Consider the following 17,478-nt stretch of genomic DNA (forward strand, 5'->3'; position numbering starts at 1 on the left):
GGGGTGGGTGGGGTGGGGAAAGGAGGGGCTGGGGAAAGGAAGGAGGTGGGGGTAGGGAAAGGAGGGAGGTGGGTGGGGGGTCAGGGAAAGGAGGGTGGGTGGGGTGGGTAAAGGAGGGGATTGCTGGGGGTAGGGAAAGGAGGGAGGTGAGAGGTGGAGGTGGGGAAAGGAGGAGTGGTGGGTGCGGGTGTAGAAGGGAAAGTGAGGTGGGTGGGGAAATGAGTGGGGTGGGGAAAGGAGGGGGGTTGGGTGGGGTGGGGAAAGGAGGGGGTTGGGAAATGAGGGGGTGTTGGGTAGGTGGGGGTGGGGAAAGGAGGGGTTTGGGAAGGTGGGGAAAGGAGGGGTGAGGGGGTGGGGAAAGGAGAGGGTGGGGAAAGGAGAGGGGTGGGGTGGGGAATGGAGGAGGGAAATAAGAGGGTTGGGGAGGGTGTAGGTGGGGGAAGGGGGTTGAAAGGAGGGGGTGAGTGGTTGTTGACAGTGGGGAAAGGAGAGGGGGTAGGGAAAGGAGAGGGGGTGGGGTGGAGAATGGAGGGGTGGTAGGGGCGGGGATGGGGAAAGGAGGGGGAAAGGAGGGGGATCAGGTGTGGAGAAAGGAGGGGGTGTGGGGTGGGGTTGGGGAATGGAGGGGAGTTGGGGTGAGGGTGGGGAAAGGAGCAGGGTGGGTGAGGTGATGTAGGGAAATGAGGGGGGTTTAGGGTGGGAAAAGGAGGGGGTGGGGTTTGAAGTGGGTAAAGGGGGGGGTTGGAGGTGAGGGGGAAGGAAGGGAGGAAAGAAGGGTGTGGGTGGGGACAGGGGTGGGGTGGGTAAAGGATGGGGTTAGGTGGGGATGGGGAATGAGGGGGTGTGGGGTGGGGAAAGGGTGGCTGAGTGGGGTAAATAGGGGGGTTGGAGTGGGGAAAGGAGGGGGGTTTGGTCAGTGGGGAAAGGAGGGGGTTGGGTGGGGTGGGGAAAGGAGGGGGTGGGGCGAGGAGGGGGTGTTGGGTAGGTGGGGTGGGGAAAGGAGGGGTGTGGGGAGGTGGGAAAGGAGGGGGGGTGGGTAAGGGTGAGGAAAGGAAAGGGGGTGGGGAAAGGAGAGGGGGTGGGGTGGAGAATGGAGGGGTGGTGGGGGGTGCCGATGGGGAAAGGAGGGGGAAAGGAGGGGGATCGTGGGGTGGGGAAAGGAGGGGGTGTGGGGTGGGGTTGGGGAAAGGAGGGTGTAGGGAAAGTAGGGGTGGTGGGGTGATGTAGGGAAATGAGTGGGGTTTGGGGTGGGAAAAGGAGGGAGTGGGGTTAGAAGTGGGTAAAGGAGGGGGGTGGGTTGGAGGTGGGGGGAAGAGGGGAGGAAAGAAGGGGGTGGGTGCGGAAAGGGGTGGGGTGTGAAAAGGTGGGGTGGGTAAAGGAGGGGGTTAGGTCAGATGGGGAAGGGGGTGTGGGGAAAGGGGGGTGAGTGGGGTAAGTAGGGGGGTGGGGTGGGGAAAGGAGATGGGTTTGGTGGGTGGGGAAAGGAGGAGGGATGGGTGGGGAAAGGGTGGTGGAGGGGTGGGGAAAGGGGGTTGGGGAAAGGAGGGGTATGGGTTGTGGGTGGGGAAGGAGGGGGTGAGTGGGGTAAGGAGGGGGTGTAGGGGTGGGATGGTAAAAGGAGCAGGGGTAGGTAGTGTGGGGAAATGAGGGGGTGGGGCTGAAAGGGGGTAAGGTGGTGGGAAAAGGGGGTTCAGGAAAGGAAGGGGGTGGGTGGGGTGGGGAAAGGAGGGGAGCAGGGAAAGGAGGGGAGCAGGGAAAGGAGGGAGGTGAGTGGGGTTGGGGAAAGGGGGGTGGTGGGTTGCAGAAAGTGTGGGTGGGCGAAAGGAGGGGGAGGGGTTGGGGGTGGGGGTCAGGAAAGGAGGGGGTGGGGGTTGGGGTGGGGAAAGGAGGGGGTGGATCGGAAAGGGGGGCAGATGGGTGGGGAAAGGGGGTTGGTGAGAGGATGGGGTGGGTGGGTGTAGGTGGGGAAAGGAGGGGGTATGTGTGGGGGTGGGGAAAGGGGGGTGGGAAAGGAGGGTGTGGGGAAGGAGGGGTATGTGTGGGGGTGGGGAAGTGGGGTGGGGAAAGGAGGGGGTCGGTGGGGGGTAGGGAAAGGAGGGGGTCGGTGGGGGGTAGGGAAAGGAGGGGGTCAGTGGGGGGTTTAGGGAAAGGCAGGTGGATGGGGGTGGGGAAAGGAGGGGGCTGCAGGGTGGAGATGGGGAAAGGAGAGGCGATGGATGTGGGTGGGGAAAGGGGGTGTGGGGGTGGGGAAAGGAGGGGGGGAAAGGAGGGGTGGGGAGTGGGGAAAGTCAAGGGGGTGGGTATAGGAAGGGGTGGGGGGTGGGGGAGGGGGGGTGTTGAACGGAGCAGGGTGGGTGGGGAAAGGAGGGGGTAGGGAAAGGAGGGGTAGGGAAAGGAGGGGGTAGGTGGGGTGGGGTATGGAAAGGAGTGGATGGGGAAAGGAGGGGGTGAGGAAAGGAGGGTGTGGTTGGGGAAAGGAGGGGGTGTTATTGGGGAAAGGAGGGGGTGTGATAGGGGAAAGGAGGGGAGGTGGGTGGGGGTGTCAAAATGGGGCTGGGGAAAGGAGACGGGTGGGGAAAGGAGGGGGTGGGTGGCGTGGGGAAAGGAGGGGGTGGGTGGCGTGGGGAAAGGAGGGGGTGGGTGGCGTGGGGAAAGGAGGGGTTGGGCAAAGGAGGGAGGTGGGGGATTGGGAAAGGAGGGGGATGAGTGGGGAGACAGGGGAAGTAGGGTGGGTGGGGTGGTCAAAGGAGCGGGGTTGGTGGGGGTAGGGAAAGGAGGGTGGGTGGGTGAGTTAAGGAGGGGGTGGGAAAAGGAAGGGGGTGGGGTGCATTAAGGAGGGTGGAAGGAGGGGTGGGAGTGGGGAAGGAGGGGGTAGGGAAAGGAGAGGGTGGGAAAAGGAGAGGGTGGGAAAAGGAGGGGGTGGGTGGGGGTGGGGAAAGGAGGGTGTGGGGAAAGGAGGGTGTGGTGAAAGGAGGGGGTGGGGGTGAGGTCAGGAAAGGAGATGTGGTAGGAAAAGGATGGGGGTTGGGGGTAGAAGTGGGGGAAGGGGGTGGGTGGGGGTGGGGAAAGGAGGGGGTGGGGAAAGGAGAGGGTGTGGGGGGTGGGGATGGGGAAAGGAGGGGGGTGGGGAAATGAGGGGGGTGGGGAAATTAGGGGTTGGGGTGGTGTGGAAAGGAGGGGGGTGGGGAAAGGAGGGGGTGGGGGTGGTGTGGAAAGGAGGGGGGTGGGGAAAGGAGGGGGTGGGGGTGGGGTCAGGAAAGGCGATGGGGTAGGAAAAGGAGGGGGTTGGGGTAGAAGTGGGGAAAGGAGGGTGGGTGGGGGGTGGGGAAAGGAAGATGGGTGGGGTTTGGGGTGGGGAAAGGAGGGGGTGGGGGTGCGGTGGGTAAAGGAGGGAAGTTGGGAAAGGAGGGGGTGGGGGTGCGGTGGGTAAAGGAGGGAAGTTGGGAAAGGAGGGGGTGGGTGGGGAAGGAGGGGGTGGGTAGGTGTAGGTGGGGAAAGGAGGGGGTGGGTAAAGGAGGGTGGTGGGGTGGGAAAGGGGGAGGGTGGGGAAAGGAGAGGGATGGGTAAAAGGTGGTGGTGGGGAAAGGAGGGTGTGGTTGGGGAAAGGAGGGGGTTGGGTAAAGGAGGGGGATGGGGAAAGGAGGGGATGGGGAAAGGAGGGGGTGGGGTGAGGAAAGGAGGGGCTGGGGAAAGGAGGCAGGTGGGGGGTAGGGAAAGGAGGGAGGTGGGTGGGGGGTCAGGGAAAGGAGGGTGGGTGGGGTGGGTAAAGGAGGGGGTTGCTGGGGGTAGGGAAAGGAGGGAGGTGAGGGGTGGAGGTGGGGAAAGGAGGAGTGGTCGGTGCGGGTGGCGAAGGAAAAGTGAGGTGGGTGGGGAAATGAGTGGGGTGGGGAAAGGAGGGGGGTTGGGTGGGGTGGGGAAAGGAGGGGGTTGGGAAATGAGGGGGTGTTGGGTAGGTGGGGGTGGGGAAAGGAGGGGTTTGGAAAGGTGGGGAAAGGAGGGGTGAGGGGGTGGGGAAAGGAGAGGGTGGGGAAAGGAGAGGGGTGGGGTGGGGAATGGAGGAGGGAAATAAGAGGGTTGGGGAGGGTGTAGGTGGGGGAAGGGGGTTGAAAGGAGGGGGTGAGTGGTTGTTGACAGTGGGGAAAGGAGAGGGGGTGGGGAAAGGAGAGGGGGTGGGGTGGAGAATGGAGGGGTGGTGGGGGCGGGGATGGGGAAAGGAGGGGGAAAGGAGGGGGATCAGGTGTGGAGAAAGGAGGGGGTGTGGGGTGGGGTTGGGGAATGGAGGGGGGTTGGGGTGAGGAGGGGGTCGGTGGGGGGTAGGGAAAGGAGGGGGTCGGTGGGGGGTAGGGAAAGGAGGGGGTCAGTGGGGGGTTTAGGGAAAGGCAGGTGGATGGGGGTGGGGAAAGGAGGGGGCTGCAGGGTGGAGATGGGGAAAGGAGAGGCGATGGATGTGGGTGGGGAAAGGGGGTGTGGGGGTGGGGAAAGGAGGGGGGAAAGGAGGGGTGGGGAGTGGGGAAAGTCAAGGGGGTGGGTATAGGAAGGGGTGGGGGGTGGGGGAGGGGGGGTGTTGAACGGAGCAGGGTGGGTGGGGAAAGGAGGGGGTAGGGAAAGGAGGGGTAGGGAAAGGAGGGGGTAGGTGGGGTGGGGTATGGAAAGGAGTGGGTGGGGAAAGGAGGGGGTGAGGAAAGGAGGGTGTGGTTGGGGAAAGGAGGGGGTGTTATTGGGGAAAGGAGGGGGTGTGATAGGGGAAAGGAGGGGAGGTGGGTGGGGGTGTCAAAATGGGGCTGGGGAAAGGAGACGGGTGGGGAAAGGAGGGGGTGGGTGGCGTGGGGAAAGGAGGGGGTGGGTGGCGTGGGGAAAGGAGGGGGTGGGTGGCGTGGGGAAAGGAGGGGTTGGGCAAAGGAGGGAGGTGGGGAATTGGGAAAGGAGGGGGATGAGTGGGGAGACAGGGGAAGTAGGGTGGGTGGGGTGGTCAAAGGAGGGGGGTTGGTGGGGGTAGGGAAAGGAGGGTGGGTGGGTGAGTTAAGGAGGGGGTGGGAAAAGGAAGGGGGTGGGGTGCATTAAGGAGGGTGGAAGGAGGGGTGGGAGTGGGGAAGGAGGGGGTAGGGAAAGGAGAGGGTGGGAAAAGGAGAGGGTGGGAAAAGGAGGGGGTGGGTGGGGGTGGGGAAAGGAGGGTGTGGGGAAAGGAGGGTGTGGTGAAAGGAGGGGGTGGGGGTGAGGTCAGGAAAGGAGATGTGGTAGGAAAAGGATGGGGGTTGGGGGTAGAAGTGGGGGAAGGGGGTGGGTGGGGGTGGGGAAAGGAGGGGGTGGGGAAAGGAGGGGGTGGGGAAAGGAGAGGGTGTGGGGGGTGGGGATGGGGAAAGGAGGGGGGTGGGGAAATGAGGGGGGTGGGGAAATTAGGGGTTGGGGTGGTGTGGAAAGGAGGGGGGTGGGGAAAGGAGGGGGTGGGGGTGGTGTGGAAAGGAGGGGGGTGGGGAAAGGAGGGGGTGGGGGTGGGGTCAGGAAAGGCGATGGGGTAGGAAAAGGAGGGGGTTGGGGTAGAAGTGGGGAAAGGAGGGTGGGTGGGGGGTGGGGAAAGGAAGATGGGTGGGGTTTGGGGTGGGGAAAGGAGGGGGTGGGGGTGCGGTGGGTAAAGGAGGGAAGTTGGGAAAGGAGGGGGTGGGGGTGCGGTGGGTAAAGGAGGGAAGTTGGGAAAGGAGGGGGTGGGTGGGGAAGGAGGGGGTGGGTAGGTGTAGGTGGGGAAAGGAGGGGGTGGGTAAAGGAGGGTGGTGGGGTGGGAAAGGGGGAGGGTGGGGAAAGGAGAGGGATGGGTAAAAGGTGGTGGTGGGGAAAGGAGGGTGTGGTTGGGGAAAGGAGGGGGTTGGGTAAAGGAGGGGGATGGGGAAAGGAGGGGATGGGGAAAGGAGGGGGTGGGGTGAGGAAAGGAGGGGCTGGGGAAAGGAGGCAGGTGGGGGGTAGGGAAAGGAGGGAGGTGGGTGGGGGGTCAGGGAAAGGAGGGTGGGTGGGGTGGGTAAAGGAGGGGGTTGCTGGGGGTAGGGAAAGGAGGGAGGTGAGGGGTGGAGGTGGGGAAAGGAGGAGTGGTCGGTGCGGGTGGCGAAGGAAAAGTGAGGTGGGTGGGGAAATGAGTGGGGTGGGGAAAGGAGGGGGGTTGGGTGGGGTGGGGAAAGGAGGGGGTGGGGAAATGAGGGGGTGTTGGGTAGTTGGGGGTGGGGAAAGGAGGGGTTTGGGAAGGTGGGGAAAGGAGGGGTGTGAGGGTGGGGAAAGGAGGGGTGGGGAAAGGAGAGGGGTGGGGTGGGGAATGGAGGAGGGAAATAAGAGGGTTGGGGAGGGTGTAGGTGGGGGAAGGGGGTTGAAAGGAGGGGGTGAGTGGTTGTTGACAGTGGGGAAAGGAGAGGGGGTGGGGAAAGGAGAGGGGGTGGGGTGGAGAATGGAGGGGTGGTGGGGGCGGGGATGGGGAAAGGAGGGGGAAAGGAGGGGGATCAGGTGTGGAGAAAGGAGGGGGTGTGGGGTGGGGTTGGGGAATGGAGGGGGGTTGGGGTGAGGGTGGGGAAAGGAGCAGGGTGGGTGAGGTGATGTAGGGAAATGAGGGGGGTTTAGGGTGGGAAAAGGAGGGGGTGGAGTTTGAAGTGGGTAAAGGGGGGGTTGGAGGTGAGGGGGAAGGAAGGGAGGAAAGAAGAGTGTGGGTGTGGGTGGGGACAGGGGTGGGGTGGGTAAAGGATGGGGAAAGGAGGGGGATCAGGTGTGGAGAAAGGAGGGGGTGTGGGGTGGGGTTGGGGAATGGAGGGGGGTTGGGGTGAGGGAGGGGAAGGGAGCAGGGTGGGTGAGGTGATGTAGGGAAATGAGGGGGGTTTAGGGTGGGAAAAGGAGGGGGTGGGGTTTGAAGTTGGTAAAGGGGGGGGTTGGAGGTGAGGGGGAAGGAAGGGAGGAAAGAAGGGTGTGGGTGTGGGTGGGGACAGGGGTGGGGTGGGTAAAGGATGGGGTTAGGTGGGGATGGGGAATGAGGGGGTGTGGGGTGGGGAAAGGGTGGCTGAGTGGGGTAAATAGGGGGGGTTGGAGTGGGGAAAGGAGGGGGGTTTGGTCGGTGGGGAAAGGAGAGGGGTTGGGTGGGGAAAGGAGGGGGTGGGGCGAGGAGGGGGTGTTGGGTAGGTGGGGTGGGGAAAGGAGGGGTGTGGGAAGGTGGGAAAGGAGGGGGGATGGGTAAGGGTGAGGAAAGGATGGGGTGGGTGGGTAAGGGTGAGGAAAGGAAAGGGGGTGGGGAAAGGAGAGGGGGTGGGGTGGAGAATGGAGGGGTGGTGGGGGGGTAGGGATGGGGAAAGGAGGGGGAAAGGAGGGGGATCGTGGGGTGGGGAAAGGAGGGGGTGTGGGGTGGGGTTGGGGAAAGAAGGGTGTAGGGAAAGTAGGGGTGGTGGGGTGATGTAGGGAAATGAGGGGGGTTTGGGGTGGGAAAAGGAGGGGGTGGGCTTGGAAGTGGGTAAAGGAGGGGGGTGGGTTGGAGGTGGGGGGAAGAGGGGAGGAAAGAAGGGGGTGGGTGTGGAAAGGGGTGGGGTGTATAAAGGTGGGGTGGATAAAGGAGGGGGTTAAGTTAGATGGGGAAGGGGGGTGTGGGGAAAGGGGGGTGAGTGGGGTAAGTAGGGGGGTGGGGTGGGGAAAGGAGATGGGTTTGGTGGGTGGGGAAAGGAGGAGGGATGGGTGGGGAAAGGAGGAGGGATGGGTGGGGAAAGGGTGGTGGAGGGGTGGGGAAAGGGGGTTGGGGAAAGGAGGGGTATGGGTTGTGGGTGGGGAAGGAGGGGGTGAGTGGGGTAAGTAGGGTGTGTAGGGGTGGGATGGTAAAAGGAGCAGGGGTAGGTAGTGTGGGGAAACGAGGGGGTGGGGCTGAAAGGGGGTAAGGTGGTGGGGAAAGGGGGTTCGGGAAAGGAAGGGGGTGGGTGGGGTGGGGAAAGGAGGGGAGCAGGGCAAGGAGGGAGGTGAGTGGGGTTGGGGAAAGGGGGGTGGTGGGGTGCAGAAAGTGTGGGTGGGCGAAAGGAGGGGGAGGGGTTGGGGGTGTGGGTCAGGAAAGGAGGGGGTTGGGGGTGGGGGTGGGGAAAGGAGGGGGTGGATCGGAAAGGGGGGCAGATGGGTGGGGAAAGGGGGTTGGGGAGAGGATGGGATGGGTGGGTGTAGGTGGGGAAAGGAGGGGGTATGTGTGGGGGTGGGGAAAGGGGGGTGGGAAAGGAGGATGTGGGGAAGGAGGGGTATGTGTGGGGGTGGGGAAAGGAGGGGGTCGGTGGGGGGTAGGGAAAGTAGGGGGTGGGTGGGGGGTTTAGGGAAAGGCAGGTGGATGGGGTGGGGAAAGGAGGGGGCTGCAGGGTGGAGATGGGGAAAGGAGAGGCGATGGATGCGGGTGGGGAAAGGGGGCGTGGGGGTGGGGAAAGGAGGGGGGAAAGGAGGGGTGGGGAGAGGGGAAAGTCAAGGGGGTGGGTATAGGACGGGGTGGGGGCTGAGGGAGGGGGGGTGTTGAACGGAGCAGGGTAGGTGGGGAAAGGAGGGGGTAGGGAAAGGAGGGGGTGGTGGGGTCGGGTATGGAAAGGAGGGGGTGGGGGCATTGGGGTGGGAAAAGGAGGAGGGTATGGGGTGGAAGTGGGGAAAGGAGGGGGCTGGGGGTGAGGTGGGAAAGGAGGGGGGTGGGGATGGGGAAAGGAGGGGGTGTGGGGCTGGACAAAGGAGGCAGGTGGGGAAAAGTGGGGGTGGAAAAGGAGGGGGTGGGGAAAGGTGGGGTGGGAAAAGGAGGGGGTGGATGGGGAAAGGGAGGGGGTAGGGAAAGGTGGGGGTGGGTGGGTGAAGGGTAGGGAAAGGGTGGGTGGGGTTAGGGAAAGGAAGGGGGTGGGTGGGTGGGGGTAGGGGAGATGTGTGGGTTTGGGTAGGCAGAGCAGGGAAGGAATTAATGGCAAGAATGAATGGGGTGGGGAAGTGGAAGAGGAAAATTGGAAGTAGGGGGGCAAAGTGTAAAGATTGGAGAGGGGGAGACAAGGACATGAGGGGATATGGTGCAATGGGTTAGGTATTTAGTGGGAAGCATGGGAATGGGATAGAGCAGCAGGATGAGGAGGGTAAGGAGAGGGGAGAATGGGGAGAGGGAGGGTGAAGGTTATGAGGGTCTAGAGGTGATGGGAGTGTAGAGATTGAAGTGGGATTGGGTTGAGTGGAATCAGGAGGGAAGAGGGAGGGCAGGGAAAGGCGTGGGTTGGAGGGGCATGGATGAAGGGGGAATATAGATTAGAGGAGCAGGACAGAATTAGGGTAGTGATAGGATTGGAGAAATGGGGTGGGAAGGAATAAGCCATAATTCAGAATGGGAGAGTTAAAAATTGTTGAAATGTGAGAATTGAAGATTGAACGTTGGATTAGAAAGACAATACTGAAATAGGGTTAGGTTAGGTTAGGGGATTGGGAGGTTTCAGTGGGGAGCAGGATTTCAGGGTAGGGGTCAAAGGAGGTTTCAGGTTGGTATTCAGTTTGGTATTCAGTTCAGTTCAGTTTCATTTGGTTCAGTTTCTTTATTTACTTACCTTCTTCCCCTTGCCCCCCACCCCTTGCCCTCTTCAGGTCATTGGTTCTGGTTACCTCGATGCAGCTTGCCCAGCAGTGATCCTTCCTGACCAAGGCCCTGGTCCCCAATGCTACAACTCCCTGGCAACCAGACTTTTATACCAGGAATGTGTCACAATGGGAAATGTATCACTTGTCATGATGACATCGCTTCAGTGTGGGTAATACCATGTGGCCCCTGATTGAAGGGGGAAAAGAGCAAAACTAGAAGAGGATCTACCACTGGCAAATCTACTGAAGATAATCAGTCTATGTTTGAAACTGAATAGAAGGCTTGCTTGCGTATTGTATCCAGCCCCAGTGATGCTCATCTTCCCTCCACTGCAGTTCATGTCTCTCATGTGCACCCTCTAATGTCTTCATGTCCTCTACACCTTGTGACATCACAGAGCTATGCCAGTGACATCATCAGCGTTCTGATAGCCTGATACTGCTGAATATAGCAAAACGAAAAGGTGATGGCTGGAAGGTTTTGAATAAATCATAACCACGGGCAAAGCTCTGGGCAACCCTCCAGACCATCGTTTTTCAGTCTGCCAAGCCATTACAGAAGGGGAAAAACCATATGCAAATCAGGCATGGTCCTACCCCAAAAGGGGCAGTCCAGCCCGAACTGCTGTAATGGCTTGGCAGACTGAAAAACGATGGTCTGGAGGGTTGCCCAGAGCTTTGCCCGTGGTTATGATTTATTCAAAACCTTCCAGCCATCACCTTTTCGTTTTGATACTGCTGAATAGACATGGAGATATGTAAATGCATTTTAATTAATGGACACTTCTCAGAGATCATTTCAAACAAATGCCTCTACAGTCACTGTCCTATCTTCTCTCATCACATTGTTCAGGATCTGCCTCCAGGTGCAACTGGGGTAATGAGCTTGATGACGTTTCAAACTATTCTGCCAGTGTGCTTGCTCCCTAATCTTTAATAATCATGAAACAAACCCTCTTCCATTGAATCCCGCACGTGTGGGCCTCCATTTATAGAATAAATGTGAACCACGCACAGAAAATCCGAAATTCTGTTTCTGTCCTGTCCATTTCATTTACATGTACTGACCTTTTGGAAGTTTTGTTTGAAACCTATTCCTAAAGCTCTCGTTCACCTGATCAGCCTCTTGGCACAAGTGCCCTGGCAAAACTAGGGGGAGGATGCACTCACATCCGGACCTGGAATCCAATTCCAGGCAACGTCTTCTGGCTGCTTCATATCCGCTGAATACACCTCATTGTGGACAAGCTTCTTTTTGGGTGAAAACTGACCAATTTCCTTTCCTAGCCAGGGAAATGGCTTAAGAGACTTGTGCTGAAAAAGCCATTATTCCCTACATCTCACTTTATTACACTCTATTTCCTACTTATTTATGTTTCCAAAATACCTTCATGGTAATATGGTGGAATAGCTGAGTGTGGGGCTCACTTCACCCCTCCTGCTTCTAAATGGAGGCCTTGGTTGTCCACTTGTTTCTAGTTCAGCCTATCTTTGGGTCTGGCAGCACAGATCCCCTTTCCCTGGTTGCACTGTGTTTCTCTCTTTCAGGCAATGCTTGTGATGTCGGGACTCTAACCTCAGCGCCAGCTGAAGATGAGTACCAGTCCTAAAATCTTTATATTTATCAAGTGTACAGAGGGCATCCTAACAGTCAAAGGGTAATTGGGAACTGTGAAATATTTAAAAATAAACTGACAATTTGCAAAATGAGATCGATGAATAGATGACCCAAAGCAAAGGAAAAAGTAAATGAAAGGATGAAAAGCAGGCATAAAGCAATTTATAGAAGTATTATTGCCAAATGATTGAGACAAGGCAAACCCATTAGAACAAAACTATTGAACTCAGTCCTCAAATGAAGGGAAAGCAACACAGAAAGGATAGGTTTTAAAATCCTTTAGAGAGAAGAATACTATGCGGCAGAGATTCACATCTAGGGAGCAGAGGCTAAAGCCTGATTGTGGTATTTGGCATGGTTAAAACAATGGATACAAAGTCTAAATATGGAGTTTCAATGCTTTTTCTCCATCTCCAGGGTTAATGAGCCTGATATATGTTCTCTGTATGTGCAAGTGCTTTGAAAGCATTGCATGTTAGCTTAAACTGAAATGCAGAAGGAAGATATAGCAAGTAGATTAAAATGGAGGTGATGTTTGGAATTCTTCACTTCTCCCAGCAGGGATCGGGGTTAGAGTGTGAATGGAAACTCTAAACCCGATCCCTTTAATAGTGCATCAAGCTGCTATGAAAGTCAGCATCTAATGAAATAATTGATGAAAAATATGCTATTTTTGAAGCAATATTTATTCCTTATGCCTCCCGGACCACCATGCAGCACTGTCCCCCAATATTCCAGGACTGGGGTTCGATTAGTAATTGAACCCAGTCTTTTCATATGTTGCAAGTGGTTATCGGCACTATATTAACAAAAACGCTCTCTAGGATGTGAAGGCATCATGAAGAAGACAGAAACAGATTCAAAGTTTGAATACAAATAGTTTATTACCTTGAATGCCAGTATGGCAGAAGGCCTAACTTGCCATATGCTAAGGTGGGTTTCCCTGCCTGAAGAAACTAGGGATAGTCAGAGTCAGTAAGTTCAACTTAAAAGTCTGTCTTTGTCCAAAACGTCTACTTTCCCTCTACTACTACTACTAAAGCTAAATAATGTGTAGGGATGTCAACAACAAATCAAGTAGTTGAAAGCTGGCATTCCCCACTCACACAACCAAATAACCAAATAATGGGACACCAATGGGCACACCCCAGTAGGGAATGAGACCAGGACAATTGTGAGTGAGTAAAAGAGAGGCCTTTATATAAAGTTAAAATGGGGCACGCAAAGGACTCTGCTACTCCGAGAGCGCTTATCCCAAACAACAGAGAATACACATTATATTACAAAACCATGTCACTAATGACATGTGCTATATGGGATAGAATAAGTATTGCTCATTGGCTGGAAAAGACAAGACATTACAGATCATATAATTGTGTTGCTCCAGGATTGGTCAGCGCTGAACTTGCCATTTCTTGCTATCTAACTCTTCACACTGAACTTGTAATGTAATACACTCTTCGTCTTTTCATCACGAGGCGTTGTGCAAGCTCACCTCCTGATGGAAGGACGAATGGAATGTTATGACACGCGACAAGAACGAGCGTTTCAAATGCAGCCATTCAGTTGCAGCCCATGGTCGGTGGGGCCTGTCCACATATACTTTAGTTCTAGTAGATAATGAAATATTCTGTTTACCTCATAAGCTTCCTGGTCGTTCCTCCGGTACTTCAGAACTACACAAGATTTAGTATAGTACATAAACCTCAACAATATATATAACATAAACATTTGATCTGGGCCACAATGAGAGCGAAGGTACATGGGTCCAGGTGCATTATCTAACACAGTATTTCAGAATACATTGGTCATTTGTTTCTTAGATCAAACATGGGTGTTTTACTATTTGTTAGTACAGTAAAAATATATGGCCTCGCAGGATTAGATACATGAGAGTAAACTGGGGTGGCACATGAGCAAGGGTCTTGCAACTGTTACATCAAAGGGACATAAGGTTAGGGGGCTTGAGGTGCATAATTCTCAAGGAGGGGGCTGTCGGAGCACAGGCAGGTCTGTGGAGATGGATGGTTTTCCTACGGCCAGGCTCTTGCCTGGTCACACACAGGGCTGTGATCTCAGAGGAAGAAGAGAGATACAGTGTTAGCTTGCAACAATTCACGCCCAAGCTTTCGTGAGAACAGAACAGCAGCGGAGTCGGCAGAGGGGAGGATGTGGGGGTGGCAGGCTGGCTCTGCACAGAGAGAGAAGGGAAGAGGTGCAGGCTTGCATTCAGTGTGTATTTACGGCCTAGTGAAAAATGGAGTCTGCAGTCCATACAAAATGGAGCCTTGTGGCTCATAGGCCATGCACTGTTATGTATCATTCAATGGCTACCTCACACCTTGGCCAGAGGTGCGCTGTCAACCGTGGAATGAGCATATTGTGTGCATCATTAAGGAATGAAGGGGGGCCTGGGAGACCCTTCCTCCCTTACATTCCCCCCTTTCGTTACTTAAGTAACGGATAATATAACTCTTCCAAACGCTTCCGTTCGTTTTCCTCAGCCACTGCTTCTTCCCAGGCTGGGGTCTCCTTTATTGGCATCCAAGCCTGACACAACGACCTAAGGCTTTCCCCTCTATGTGCATATTCATCTGGGGTACAGGTCATATATATGCAGTCCCCATCCCCTGCCAGGTCTACTCACACCTCCTCGTACCATTCTAAGTCATGGGGTTCTTTAATTGTGGTGTAATAGAGGGAGTCTACAATGGTTCCAGTGTTATATATAGTAGTCATCCTATATTTTGGTTCTGAGTCTTCTCTTGTCTGAACCTGGGCCTGATGTATTACCTGAACCACCTTTGCTGTGTTGCCCATTGTCACCATCATCATTGCACTGCTAGGAATGAATTTTGCACAACACCTGATTCCCAATTGGCACAACGCAAAAAATGATCAGAAAAAAGACAATGATGGGTATCAGCAGCTTCACAGCCATCCCAAGCCATGACGGGACCCAGTCGAACAGATTGCCGAACCACGTGCTGGACTGCACTCCTCCTTCTTCCTTCATTCTTTCTCTGAGATTGTGCACCGCTGCTATCACATGCGACAGAGTTCCATTGTCTGCATCGGCAGAAGGTACAAAAGTGCAACATGCACTTCCGATTTTTCAGCAAACACTGCCGTCCATTGCTGTGAGAAGGTCCAGGACGTAACGGTTCTGAATGGTCATCAGACGCAGGGCTCTTAGTTCCATCTTGATGACATTGAATCCTTCTTCTGGGTCATTAGCCAGCTGGATGAGCTCCCAGCGGACTATTTGTAACCATTTCGCGTTCGTTCGAGCCTGGATGCTTGGGATGAGTGGCGCGAAGAATGTCTCTGCTGAGGTAAATAATTTAAATTTATCAGGTACTTGCACCAAGAGTTCTGAGGATTCTACAGAGATATAATTTGATGCTCTCTGTTTTCGTGACACTCTATTGTGCAGCTGCTTTTCCGACAAGACATCATACACAGGGGGTTCTTCGGTAGTAGACGGGGGTGCCTGGGTCATCTTGGCTGGCACCCTCTCCCCTTGGAGGTGGCTTTCTGGTATTACCATCAGGGCTGAGTGCAGCGTTGCCAGAGCGCAGGTGGCCTTCCATGATGGCGGAAGGTGTACGCTTGTTTGCTGCATACCCAGTAAGTGTCCATTAAAGCCGCTGTCCCTTTCTTCATGTCGGGTATGATGAGCGTTTTGTTGCAGTGCTTGTTTGAACCAAGGGGCACTTTCCCTTCTCCATTGAAGCACAGTTCGTATGGTATTTCACTTTGTATTTTGATTGGCTTCTCGAGAGCTGTTAGCCACGTTAGTTTGGCAATGTACTGAGACCAGATTGGAGTGCAGGTGTCTTTGATCCATTTGAGCTGTTCATCCGGCAGTCCGCACAGGGCCTCTGCCTTGCACATCACTTGCTCCTCTTGCCACCTGTTGTTGGCAAACATTGTCCCTTAGATCACGAAGAATGGCTCTTTGACGCAGATTACTCCTTGTGGCTTGTTGTACCAGGTTTTTTCATTTTGCAGCATTTGTAAGGAAACAGTGTGCGCCTGATAGGTGCTTCTAATTCTACACAGTGCAAGATGTATTAGACACTGAGCCTCAGCAATAGGCGGTGGTGGTAACAAAACTTTAGCGGTCCCGAGGCATGGGGAATCAAGGAGCACACTTAGCAGCTTTCATTAGTTGCTTGTTTTGCCATTGTGCTCATATCTGATTACCATTTGTTCGATTGATCTGGGTGGTGTGGATCTTCCACTGAATCCAAACCCAAACCGTGATATGCATCATACCTTTTCCATCCCACCCCCCTTTTTTGCCTCCTGCTCCCCCCTCGGCCCCTTTGGACTTCTAATAATACTTGATATCGGATGGGGAATATTTCATTCATTATCCTTGCACTCCTCCTACTACTCGGCTGCATATCTATTATATCAGGTGTTGGGGTGGGGGCTTGTGTTTTATCCTTAACATAATCGCTGCTTGAGGTAGGATGTGTGGCTATATAGAGATCAACATGTGGCAGTGTAAATGCATAGAGATTGGGATCATTCATATCATACACATTACATTAATGATCAGGATTTTCAATTATTGAATGATCAAGCAGTGGGGCTCTGACAGTCTTGTTTTTGTGCAGGGTACTAAGATTTGTGGGGGCCTTGTGGGCCCATATTAATTTAAAACCACCCCACACTAAGTGGGTGCCTTCTTGTATCATTTTGATGCCCCATGCCCCCTCTTTTATATCGATAGAGATAAAAGTTATAGCCAATACAGTGTGAGGCAAAATAACAGTGTAAAAAATAATATTGCAGAAAAACATAATCCACATTCAAAAGAGTATGCTCTAGTACTGCTAACATTTCTCCTATTGCTGTCTATTGTAGAGTAGCTGGCATTGAGGGTGCGTGCCGGCCATGTTTGCACCTACAGAGTGAGATACAATTGGGTTAAATATACAATTTATTTTATACTACATTTACTTCTTTATAAAGTGGAACACTATGACATAGAGAATCTGTGGAGGGATAGGCAGACGCGTAGAAGGAGGAGATAGTCATGAAATGAAAAAGAGGTTGAGGCAAAGGCAATGTTACTTTCATTAAATACATATTTATACTTAATTCTGTGTCAAAACAACATATCTCACATATGCATTTTTGATTTATAGCATTCCATTTTTCATGTACTATTTTTCTCCGTTTCCTTTCATATTTTTACATTCATTTATGCAGTATCATTCTTTTCTTTGTGACCATTTAATTGTAGGTTTGTGTGGTTCCTTCCTCAATATGCTGTTCCCCCTCTCTTATTTCACTGTCATGTGCCTTTCGCACGTCCGATAAATGGATCCATTATTTCAGCCCTTTCACCTTCACTGCAGCGGGTGTGCAATATATCACTTCAAATGAGCCATGAAACCAAGGAGCATTCCACCGTTTTATGAAACTGCGCATGTACACTATTTCCCCAGGCATTAACTGTATGCTGGGGCTATCTGCTGCTGCTGTCACTGTATCAGTTTCATTTTCCAGTCTAAAGGGTGGAGCTATTTGTTTTGCTATACTTCTTGCTGCTTTGGTCAGTTATGTTAAATACTCCTGAAATGTGTCTCCCAGTCACTATTTCATGCGGGGACAAGTGGTGGTCTTTGCTAGGCTGTGTTCTTAATCCGAATAGTGCCAGCGGTAAACAGTACACCCAATTTTTCTTTAGGGTGTGACACAATTTTGACAATCTGATTTTAAGGAGGCCGTTGATTTTTTCTACAATTCCATTAGCTTGCAGGTGGTAAATCAAACAGAGTTCATGTTTAATGCCCAACAGCGTAGTTACTGTTTTAAACAGATCATTTACAAAATGTGTCCCCTTGTCGGAACGTATGATGTCACATATTCCCCATCGGGGAAAAACTTCCCTCACTAATAATTTTGCTGCGTATTTCGCATCTGGGTGGGCACAGGGTCCTGCCTCCACCCAGAGTGAAAAGGGGCAGACCACCACAATCAGATATTGTGCTTCATTACACCTTTCTCCCATGTCTGCATAATCAATATGCAGTTCACGGAATGGTCCAATGGGACGGGGCAATGTCCCTCTCAGAGTCCTCAATGTCATTCCTGAATTGTATGTTTGACACGTTATGCATTCTATTGTTAATTTTGCCACATGTTTCTTTAACCCTGGAACGAACCAATTTTCCTGTATGTCTGCTTCTATGTACTGTTTCACAGTGTCTGCGGGAAAGTGTAGCTGCTGGAATGCTATTTGTAATAATTCTATGGGCATCACTACC

The sequence above is a fragment of the Ambystoma mexicanum genome, chromosome 3p (assembly GCF_040938575.1).
Source record: "Ambystoma mexicanum isolate Mex_15411 chromosome 3p, UKY_AmexF1_1, whole genome shotgun sequence".
NCBI lineage: Eukaryota > Metazoa > Chordata > Amphibia > Caudata > Ambystomatidae > Ambystoma > Ambystoma mexicanum.